The sequence below is a fragment of the Benincasa hispida genome, chromosome 2, assembly GCF_027475165.1.
Source record: "Benincasa hispida cultivar pf3 chromosome 2, pf3_genome.v1.1, whole genome shotgun sequence".
NCBI classification, from domain to species: Eukaryota; Viridiplantae; Streptophyta; class Magnoliopsida; order Cucurbitales; family Cucurbitaceae; genus Benincasa; species Benincasa hispida.
This window is the reverse complement of record NC_143479.1, coordinates 39,402,049-39,411,881: the sequence shown is the minus strand read 5'-3', so window position 1 is coordinate 39,411,881 and position 9,833 is coordinate 39,402,049.

The window sequence follows — 9,833 nt, the reverse complement described above, 5'->3', positions numbered from 1 at the left end:
CATGGAGAAGGTATCCGAGCAGCTCCATACTGAAGTACACGGAGAAGATATATGAGTAGTAGTACCTAAGGTATGATAGTACTTAAACTAGAATTATACAAATAAATGAAAAGTTGTTATTGGTAGTGTCGAGATCACTCCACTTTAGTTATTAATTGATGTTGAGGGATTAAGTAAAGGTTCTCTCTCAACTAAGGATGCAAATTATGATTGTAGGAAGTGAACAGAAAGGGTTCCTTCCTAGTTAAGTAGTAATATAGTAAAGGATGATAAAGAGTGAGCAAGAGGGCCACTCTTGACTGATAGGCTAAGGCATAGTCCAGCACATAAAAATGCTATATGATGTTAATGATAACATGAATAATAGTTGCCAAGTTTATGTTTCAGTAAAATCTTTCAGTTTTGATATGAAATTTATGTATGAACGCTATGCTTAAATGTTAGTCCCTCACCGGGCTTCTAGCTCATGTTTTCAAATGTTTTCCTTTCAGGTAGCGGTCAGTTCCCAAAAGAGTTCGCTGCTGCTGCGCTGCCACTTAAAGAGTCAGGTTGAAGGAAGCTTAATTGAAGACCTGTATTAGTTAGTACACATGTGTCTGTCTAGTGACTAGTATTCTAGTCAGGGCTCACTAAATTGTAAGATTCATGTATGAACAATGCTGCAAAACCTTGTAATGTAAATGTGTTATGTTCTGAGTGAATTTGTTCAGTGTATTGATGATATGTACATTTTAAGGGTTTGAGAATATTTAACAGATTAGATAGGCAGTAAGTGCCAGCAAAAGGGTTGGTAACTATTGCAGTCACCACTTCATCCAGGTTAAGAGGGTAATCTGGGGCTGGGTGTGATAGTTTTCATTTTTTCATAATAGATCACGCATAAGGCAGATAACTATTCAATAGCCTTGAGAGAGTAAACGATCAAGCATCGAGTGTTTGCTAGAAGATAGTTCCTCGTTACTCAATGATCGAGTATCCAAGTCTAAATGATAGGCTTCTTGATTCTCCCACTTACTCAATCGTTTACTCGATCGTATAGTTCGTCCTTCCCACTACCAAATCCATGCAGAGCCCACACCTCCTGGATTCTCACACCGAGAATACCAAGGTAGCCTCTTGGTAGTGTCGAGTTTGCATTTGAGGGTCGAGTATCGAGTTTAACTCGATTGTGTTCGAGGTTTTTCTTGAGGTGTGCTGTGTTTGTCCTATTGGTTGCCTTGCTAGGTTAATCGAGGAATACAAGAACAAAGGTTCTTCAAAGGTATGTTTACTTGATACTTTGTATTTTATTCTTGAAGCATGCAGTAATTTAGACTTGATGCATAACTATTCTGTGTTACATTGTAAATGTTGATGTTTTGTCACAATGGGATTCAGAACGATCTGCTTCCGCTCATTGGTTCTCTTTGATAAGAGTTCCTTCACCTCGTGCACACAACTTAAATGGTTGTGCATTTCTATTATTTTCTGAAATGATTATTCAAATGAGATAAAGTTGATTAATTGTTAGTAGATTGGATATAGAATTGAATGATTTTCTTGTTTAAACACCGTTGACGTACGTCGTGATCGTACTCTACAACATTTTCCATGACACCTTTAAACCAATCAAATGACACTTGTTCCTTTGTCACCCAATAGAAATATGCTCTCTTTTCAACTTTTTGAGCATCAGTCTGCAATTATGCTTGGATTAGTTCCCATAGTAACATTTATTTTTTCAACAAAATTATCAAACAGCTTAATTTTTTTTACTTATAGTGTGGGAGTCACTTTTTTTTATGTGCTTTAATATATCTTTCAAAATGCTGATCACTGAAGTGGCCCCAATTCCAAGGCCTATGAGCAACGGAATGTCATAATACTTATAACTTTATGTTGGGGCTCCATATGGTCCTTTGATCAAAATCTGGGGATATTTCTTACTGCATATACAAAACCAACCTACTCGACTAATTTGTGGGGTTTTATGTCCTAAAACTCGTGGTTTGTAAACAATAGAACTTATTCTCAAAATTCAATAAATTGTTATTGAATCAAAAACTCGTGGTTTGTAAACAATAGAACTTATTTTGAAAATTCAATAAGTTGTTATTGAATAAATGTTCTGCTTATTAGAAATCAAATAAACATAAAAAGTCCCTTGACTATTACATGAGTACTTGAACTTTATGTGGATACATAAAAGTGGATTAGGTTCGAGTAAATAGTCAAAATGATCTATAGTATATGAATAAGGATGGGTGCCTTATTCTGGTAATACTATTGGATGCGGCCTACTTTGTAGTTATTACAAAGAGTTGTAAAGTGCTACAAACGAAGTGATCCTAATTTGTACATGTTATGACATGAGGAGTAGGGGCTAAAGAATCTTTTAATGAAGAGCATCCATGAACGCATTCGGATCTTTCCGATTACATCGTGACCGAAATATAATACATACATTCTAACATACAGTTATGCAATACACACTAATTAAAGGCATGCTTTGAACAATAAAATTACAAGGAAAGAGTTCTCATACCAGTTAAAGATGCTCTTCAAGCTTTGGAACTTAAACGCAGCAGAAGACCTCTACGCGAACTCTATTGCCCAGCAAACAAGTCGGCTGCTGCAACACGATTTTCTACATGAATGGCAGCAACACGAATAGTCATTAACAAGTGAACGTAGCGGGGACGACACCACCAAAATGGAGCCCTTTGTATTCTCAGAATGAGAATCCAAAGTGTGGTCTTTGGTGAATTTGGTAGAGGTTGGAGAAAGAACAAATCGTGTAGATGATAAGCGAGTGGGAGAGAAAAGGAGCTATCGTATAGCTAAGTGTTTATCGTTTAGAAGAAGCTACACGATCGTGTAGGTTTTAGTAAAAATTAGACGATCGTTTAGAAAACACGACATACTATGCGATTGTTTAGGAAAGCTAAGCTATCTTTTAGATACTAGCGTGCGATCGTTTAGGGGCTGGCGTGCGATCGTTTAGGCGATGAGCGACTATCGTATAGGCTCTCAAGCTATGCGATGTTACGTTTTCACACCCATGCCAATTTTTTCGAACTTTTTCAAAATGAAACAAATTTTCATTTGATTCATCGGTTACCATAACCAAATGCGGTTGTTCCCACTAAAGCACGTCCGAGAGAAGTTTTAGGCCAATTATCATATAATTAACAAATTTAATAATTAATGAATATAATCATATTATACTCTTACCCTGTAGTTTGATATCACATATCTACTATAGTAATTTCTCCTCCACATGATATAAATCATATTTATATTAAATTCCTCTAAAATAATGTATCTCATACATTTAGTCAATTATATCATATATAATGAACCCGTTCAATTATATCATATATAATCGAACTCCCTCTGGTCAATTTGAACATTTCAAATTGACCCAAACACTGATTCTCGACTTTATCCAAGCTACCCAAGGGACCTAATGGTCCTGTGGCTCGAAGGTTCAACGGTACGTGAATAACTGACTGAACTCTTTAGCCACGAGATCCACCATCTATTAACTATCAGGCATTACACTAAAGACCAAAAGTTGAAATCTTCTTACCACATATATATTTCTATGTTCATCGTATATAACCAATCATGAGTACGACAACCCTTCACAGATGCTGATAAGTACAGTTGGGCCAATTTACCGTTTTGCCCTTATAGTTACATCTCACTTCTTAAGTACCACTGATTCCTCTAATGAATAATACAACATAGTTGAACTATGTGTGAACACCTCTCAGACCAAGAGAAGGTGTGTGGCACCACATCATTCAAGCCCTGGAATCAGCCCTTAAGGGAGCTATCTATCTACTTACCCCTGCATCGAGGAAGGAGTGAATTCCATCTTGTGTTGCTAAGTTCCAAGCTCCCAAATCGACGAATCCTCAAAGGAGAAGTAGAACCTTGTTGGACATGGTTCGGTCTATGATGAGTTATGCTTATCTTCCAGACTTGTTTTGGAGTTATGCAGTGCAGACTGCATGTTATATCCTGAACAACGTTCTCTCGAAAAGTGTTTCTGAAACACCTTTTGAGTTATGGAGACTGTAAAGGTAGTTTATGCCACTTCAAGATTTGGGGCTGTCCGACACATGTGCTAGCAACTAACCCAAAGAAGTTGGAAACGCATTCGAAGGTTTGCCTCTTTGTAGGCTACCCCAAGGAAACAAGAGGTGGATACTTCTATGATCCGAGTGAGAACGAAGTGTTTGTTTCCACAAATGCTATCTTCTTGGAAGAAGATCACATGAGGGATCATAAGCCACGAAGTAAGCTCGTTTTACGTGAGCTCTCTAGTGAGACTGAGACTGCTGAGGGTTCAACAAGAACTGTTGAATAGCCCGACAGATCAACAAGAGTTGTTGAGGTCAGAACGTCTAGTTAATCAGCTCAAGAGTTGAGACTGCCTCGACGTAGTGGGAGGGTTATGAACCCATCTGATCGCTACATGGGTTTACTGAAGCCCAAAACATCATAACGAATGATGGGGTTGAGGATTCGTTGTCTTTTAAGAAAGCAATGGAGGATGTTGACAAAGATTAATGGGTTACAGCCATGAACTAGGAAATGGAGTCTATGTACTTCAATAACATCTGGGAGCTTGTTGATCCACCTGATGGGGTAATACCTAATGGGTGTAAGTGGATCTATAAGCGAAAGAGAGGTGTAGATGGAAAGGTGAAAACCTTTAAGGCTCGTCTCGTGGCAAAGAGTTATACCCAGGTTGAGGGAGTTGACTATGAGCAAACTTTCTCACTTGTTGTCATGTTAAAGTCTATCCGGATTCTCCTGTCCATAGCCACATTTTATGATTATGAAATATGGCAAATGGACGTCAAGACTGCCTTTCTTAATGGTAATCTTGAGAAGAACATCTATATGACTCAACTAGAGTGGTTCATCGTTCCAGATCAAGAGGAAAGAGTTTGCAAGCTTAATAGGTCCATTTACGGGCTGAAACAAGGATCTAGAACTTGGAACATCAAATTTGACACTGTTGTCAAATCGTTTGGCTTTGACCAGAATATTGATGTGCCTTGTGTTTACAAGAAGATCATCAACAGCTCAGTAGCTTTCCAGGTACTGTATGTGGATGATATCCTACTCATTGGGAATGATGTAGGGTATCTGACTGACATTAAGAGTTGGCTAGCTGCCCAATTCCAAATGAAAGATTTAGGTGAGGCATAGTATGTTCTCGGGATCCAGATTATTTGGGATCGCAAGAACAAACGGTTAGCCCTATCTCAAGCATCGTACATTGATCAAATGTTGATCAGGTACAAGATGAGGATTCCAAGAAGAGTTTGTTACCCTTCAGGCATGGAATTGTTCTGTCTAAGGATCAATGTCCTAAGACACCTCAAGAGGTTGAGGAGATGAAACGGATTCCCTATGCTTCTACTGTAGGAAGCTTGATGTATGCAATGTCGTGTACCAAACCCGACATTTTCTATGCAGTAGGGTTTGTCAGTTGGTATCAGTCCAATCCAGGTTTTGATCACTGGACAGTGGTCAAGACGATCCTCAAGTATCTTTGGAGAATGAGGGACTACATGCTTGTGTATGAAGATAAGTATCTGATCCTTACAGGATACAACGTTGTTGATCCCTTTACAAAGGCCCTCACAGCTAATGTGTTCGAGGGTCACTTGGAGTAATTGGTGTAAAACCAAATGATGTAAAACCAATTGGTTGTAAGTGGATCTACAAGAGAAAATGAGACCAAGCCGGTAAAGTACAGACTTTTAAGGCTCGACTTGTGGAAAAAGGGTTATACCTAGAGAGAGGGAGTGGACTATGAAGAAACTTTCTCTCCCATTGCCATGCTTAAGTCGATTAGAATACTCTTATCCATTGCCACCTTTTATGACTATGAAATTTGGCAGATGGATGTCAAGACAACCTTTCTAAACAGCGATCTTGAGGAGAGTATCTATATGGCTCAAATAGAGGGGTTTATTGCACAGGGTCAAGAAAAAAAGGTTTGTAAGCTTCAAAAATCCATTTATGGGTTGAAACAAGCTTCTAGATCTTGAAATATAAGATTTGATACTGCGATCAAATCTTATGGCTTTTAACAGAATGTTGACGAGCCTTGTGTTTACAAGAAGATTGTCAATTCTACTATAGCGTTCTTGGTTTTATATGTTGACGATATTCTACTCATTGGGAATGAAGTAGGTTACCTAATTGACATCAAGATATGGCTAGCAACGCAGTTCCAAATGAAAGATTTAGGAATTGCGCAGTATGTTCTCGGGATTCAGATTATTTGAAACCGCAAGAATAGAACACTAGCCATGTCTCAAGCAACTTATATAGACAAAATGTTGTCTAGGTATAAGATGCAGAATTCCAAAAGAGGTCTGTTACCTTATAGATATGGAATTCATCTATCAAAGGATCAATGTCCTAAGACACCTCAAGAGGTTGAGGATATGAGACGCATTCCCTATGCTTCCGCAGTAGAGAGCCTGATGTATGCAATGTTATGTACTAGACCTGACATATGCTACGCAGTAGGGATAGTCAGTAGGTATCCGTCCAATCCTGGATATGATCGTTGGACTGTCGTTAAAAATATCCTCAAGTATCTTAGAAGAACGAGGAACTACATGCTCGTGTATGGTACTAAGGATTTGATCCTTACTGGATACATTGACTCTGATTTTCAAACTGATAAAGATGCTAGAAAGTCTACATCTGGATCAGTGTTCACTCTTAATGAAGGAGCAGTAGTGTGGAGAAGTGTAAAGCAAAACTGTATTGCGGACTCCACAATGGAAGCTGAATACGTAGCTGCTTGTGAAGCAGCAAAGGAAGCAGTATGGTTGAGGAAATTCTTGACAGATTTGGAAGTAGTTCCAAATATGCATCTGCCTATCACCCTATATTGTGATAATAGTGGTGCAGTTGCAAACTCAAGAGAACCAAGAAGCCACAAGCGTGGCAAGCATATTGAGCGCAAATACCATCTGATCTGGGAGATTGTACATCGTGGAGACGTTGTAGTGACCTAGATATCTTTTGAGCAAAACATTGCTGATCCTTTTACGAAGGCCCTCACGGCTAAAGTGTTTGAAGGTCACCTACAGAGTCTTGGTCTACGAAGTTTGTAAACTAGGACAAGTGGGAGAATTTTTGGGTATATGCCCTAGTTTATTGTATTCATATGTTTATTTTACTCATATGTTTCTCACTTAAATTCAACATTGTGATACTCCACTAGAAGTTTTAGTCCAAGTGGGAGTTTGTTGGATTTTATGTCCTAAAACTCGTAGTTTGTAAATTAATAAATATATTCTATTTTGTTTTTCGATAAAGTTGTTATTGAAATTGTAATCTTGAATCCAATAAACTAAGATTTCGAGGCTATTTAATGTAATTTGAACTTTATGTAGTGACATAAATGTGGATCAAGTTCAAATATATAGCCAAAATGGTCTATAGTATATGAATATGGTTGTGCGCCTTATTCTGGGGACACTATGGATGCGGCCCACTTTGTAGATAGTACAAACGATGTGATCCTGAATCGTTCATATAGAGATATGTGAGTGGGGGTATCCTATGTAAAGAGTTTACATAAGACTGAACCATGAAATAGTCATTTTTTACGTTCTGAATACCGTTTTATGTATAAAACTGACTATTTCATTAATTGATGATCTAGGTAACTTAATCTTAATCCTGAGCTAACTATGAACTCCTGTTCACTTAGAATTATCCTTAGATATGCATAGGTGAGGGCAGCTCAATATCGCTGGCCCAATAAGCCTCCCATTTCAGGGGTAAGATCGGGTGGATAGCTGGAAACATAGGGTGCAAGACGAAATTCACTCCTACCCGTTATAGGGATAGTAGATAGGTTGTTCCATTTAGTACTGAATCCAGGTCTTGAATAAGGGGCCCTACTCTCTCCTTAGCTCGAGAGGGATTCGGTTTATAGGTTGGACCTTAAACCAATTGTTCATTAGAGGATCAATGGAACTTAAGGAACAAGATGTAGTCTTGGGGGTAAAATGGTTTTTATGACCTAGCTGAGATTACGAACAACCTGTGAAGGATTAGCTTACTCATCATGGTTATATCAAATGGACACAAGTATATCTATAGTGAGGGGAGTGCAACTACGGGACTTTAGTGGAATGATTAGTTAACGAATGTTGATTAGCTCCGTCTAAAGAGTTTAGCTAGCTAATCTTGGATCGTTGGAGCCCATGATCTATAGGTCCATTCGGTTCCTCTACTAGCTTATATGGAATAAACTTAGAACAGTATGATAGAATAATTTGAATTGTTCGAATTTGGTAGAGAGAGAAACCGACAAGTATATGTGATATAGTGGTCGGGTCTTTTTTAACTTAGAGATACAGCTTTAATATTTAAATGTGATTTAAATATCAAGAATATGAATACATTCATATTCAGAAGCTCGAAAATGATATAAATGGTCAAAGTTGTAAAAAGTCAAAGAGTTGACTTTTGACTTTAAAAAGTCAAAACCTTGATCGATCTTATATTCAAATGTGATTTGAATTTTGAGAAAATGAATGCGGATTCATGCTCGGGAGGTCAAAATTAGTCAACACGAAAAAAATCATAAAAAGTCAAGATGTTGACTTTTGGTCAAAGTTTGACTTTGACCAAATGACTATTTTGCCCTTTGACTATAGTTAGTGGGAAAATAGTGGGCTAGATGTTGGCTTATAGTGGAGACATTAAGCCCACTAAGTGAGTGGATTCTAGGTGTTGGGTTTTTATTATGTTTTTTCATGCAATTGTTGCATGCATTTTTTCTATAAATTGGGCTCTTCAATTTAGTTAAAAGACTATTTTGAAAATTAGTTTTCTGATATTTGGGCTGGAAAATTACAACTTTGTGAAGGAAAAAAAAGGAAACACACAAACCTACTCAAAATTCCATTCCTTATTTTCATCTCTTTTCTCTCTCTCGGTTCTCTTCATCCACCGGGTCCCACAACTCGGTTCTGAGTCCAGAGGATAGTAGGTCAACTCTAGTGGTGGTCCAAAAGAGTTCAGATCGAGATTCAACGAGGAGAAGCGGCTTTCAGGAGCTTCAAAGGTAGCATCTCTACACTTTTAATTCACTGTTTTTTCCTTCACGATGCATGCTTATTTTATTTAATTTAAGAGCAATTAGAGTGTAATTAGGTCCTAATTCCGCTGCGTATGTCTCGTGTTCCATCATAACCATGTGTACGTAAAAGGTATATGTTCAGTGGGTTATGTGTATATGAAAGAGGTGTATGCATAACCATTTGTACAGAAGAGGTACACGTCCCTACATTCATAGAGAGGACCTGGGGTGTACATAGAAGGTGCACTCTAGGGGAAAGGACAAAAAGTGAGCCATGTAAGGGAAATTTTCATGTCCCACTAGTAGAAAGCTTCAGTTCATGTTGCATTTATTGGACATAAATGCTTAGCCTGACCCCGGTAGTGGGGTTCCTTACTGAATATTTTATACTCACCCTTTCTCATGTTTATAAGGTAAGGGTAAGGACGCACTGGCGAATGACAAGAGGAATCCTTGAACGAGCCACTGGGGACCAGTTTTATGCTTCCGCTCATGATATTTAGATTTATTTCCATGTTTTTCAACTTTCAATTTGATGTTTGAAACTTACTATTAAGATTTTTTTTCAGACCTATTTATATCATTTATGATTTATAGGTACCCTATCGCCTGTTTTTAATATCTGAATTTAATGACGGTCTTTTGAGTTCAACTTATTTATTTAGCATTTATTTCACTATAAAAGGATGTTGTTTTAAGTTTCATGCATGCA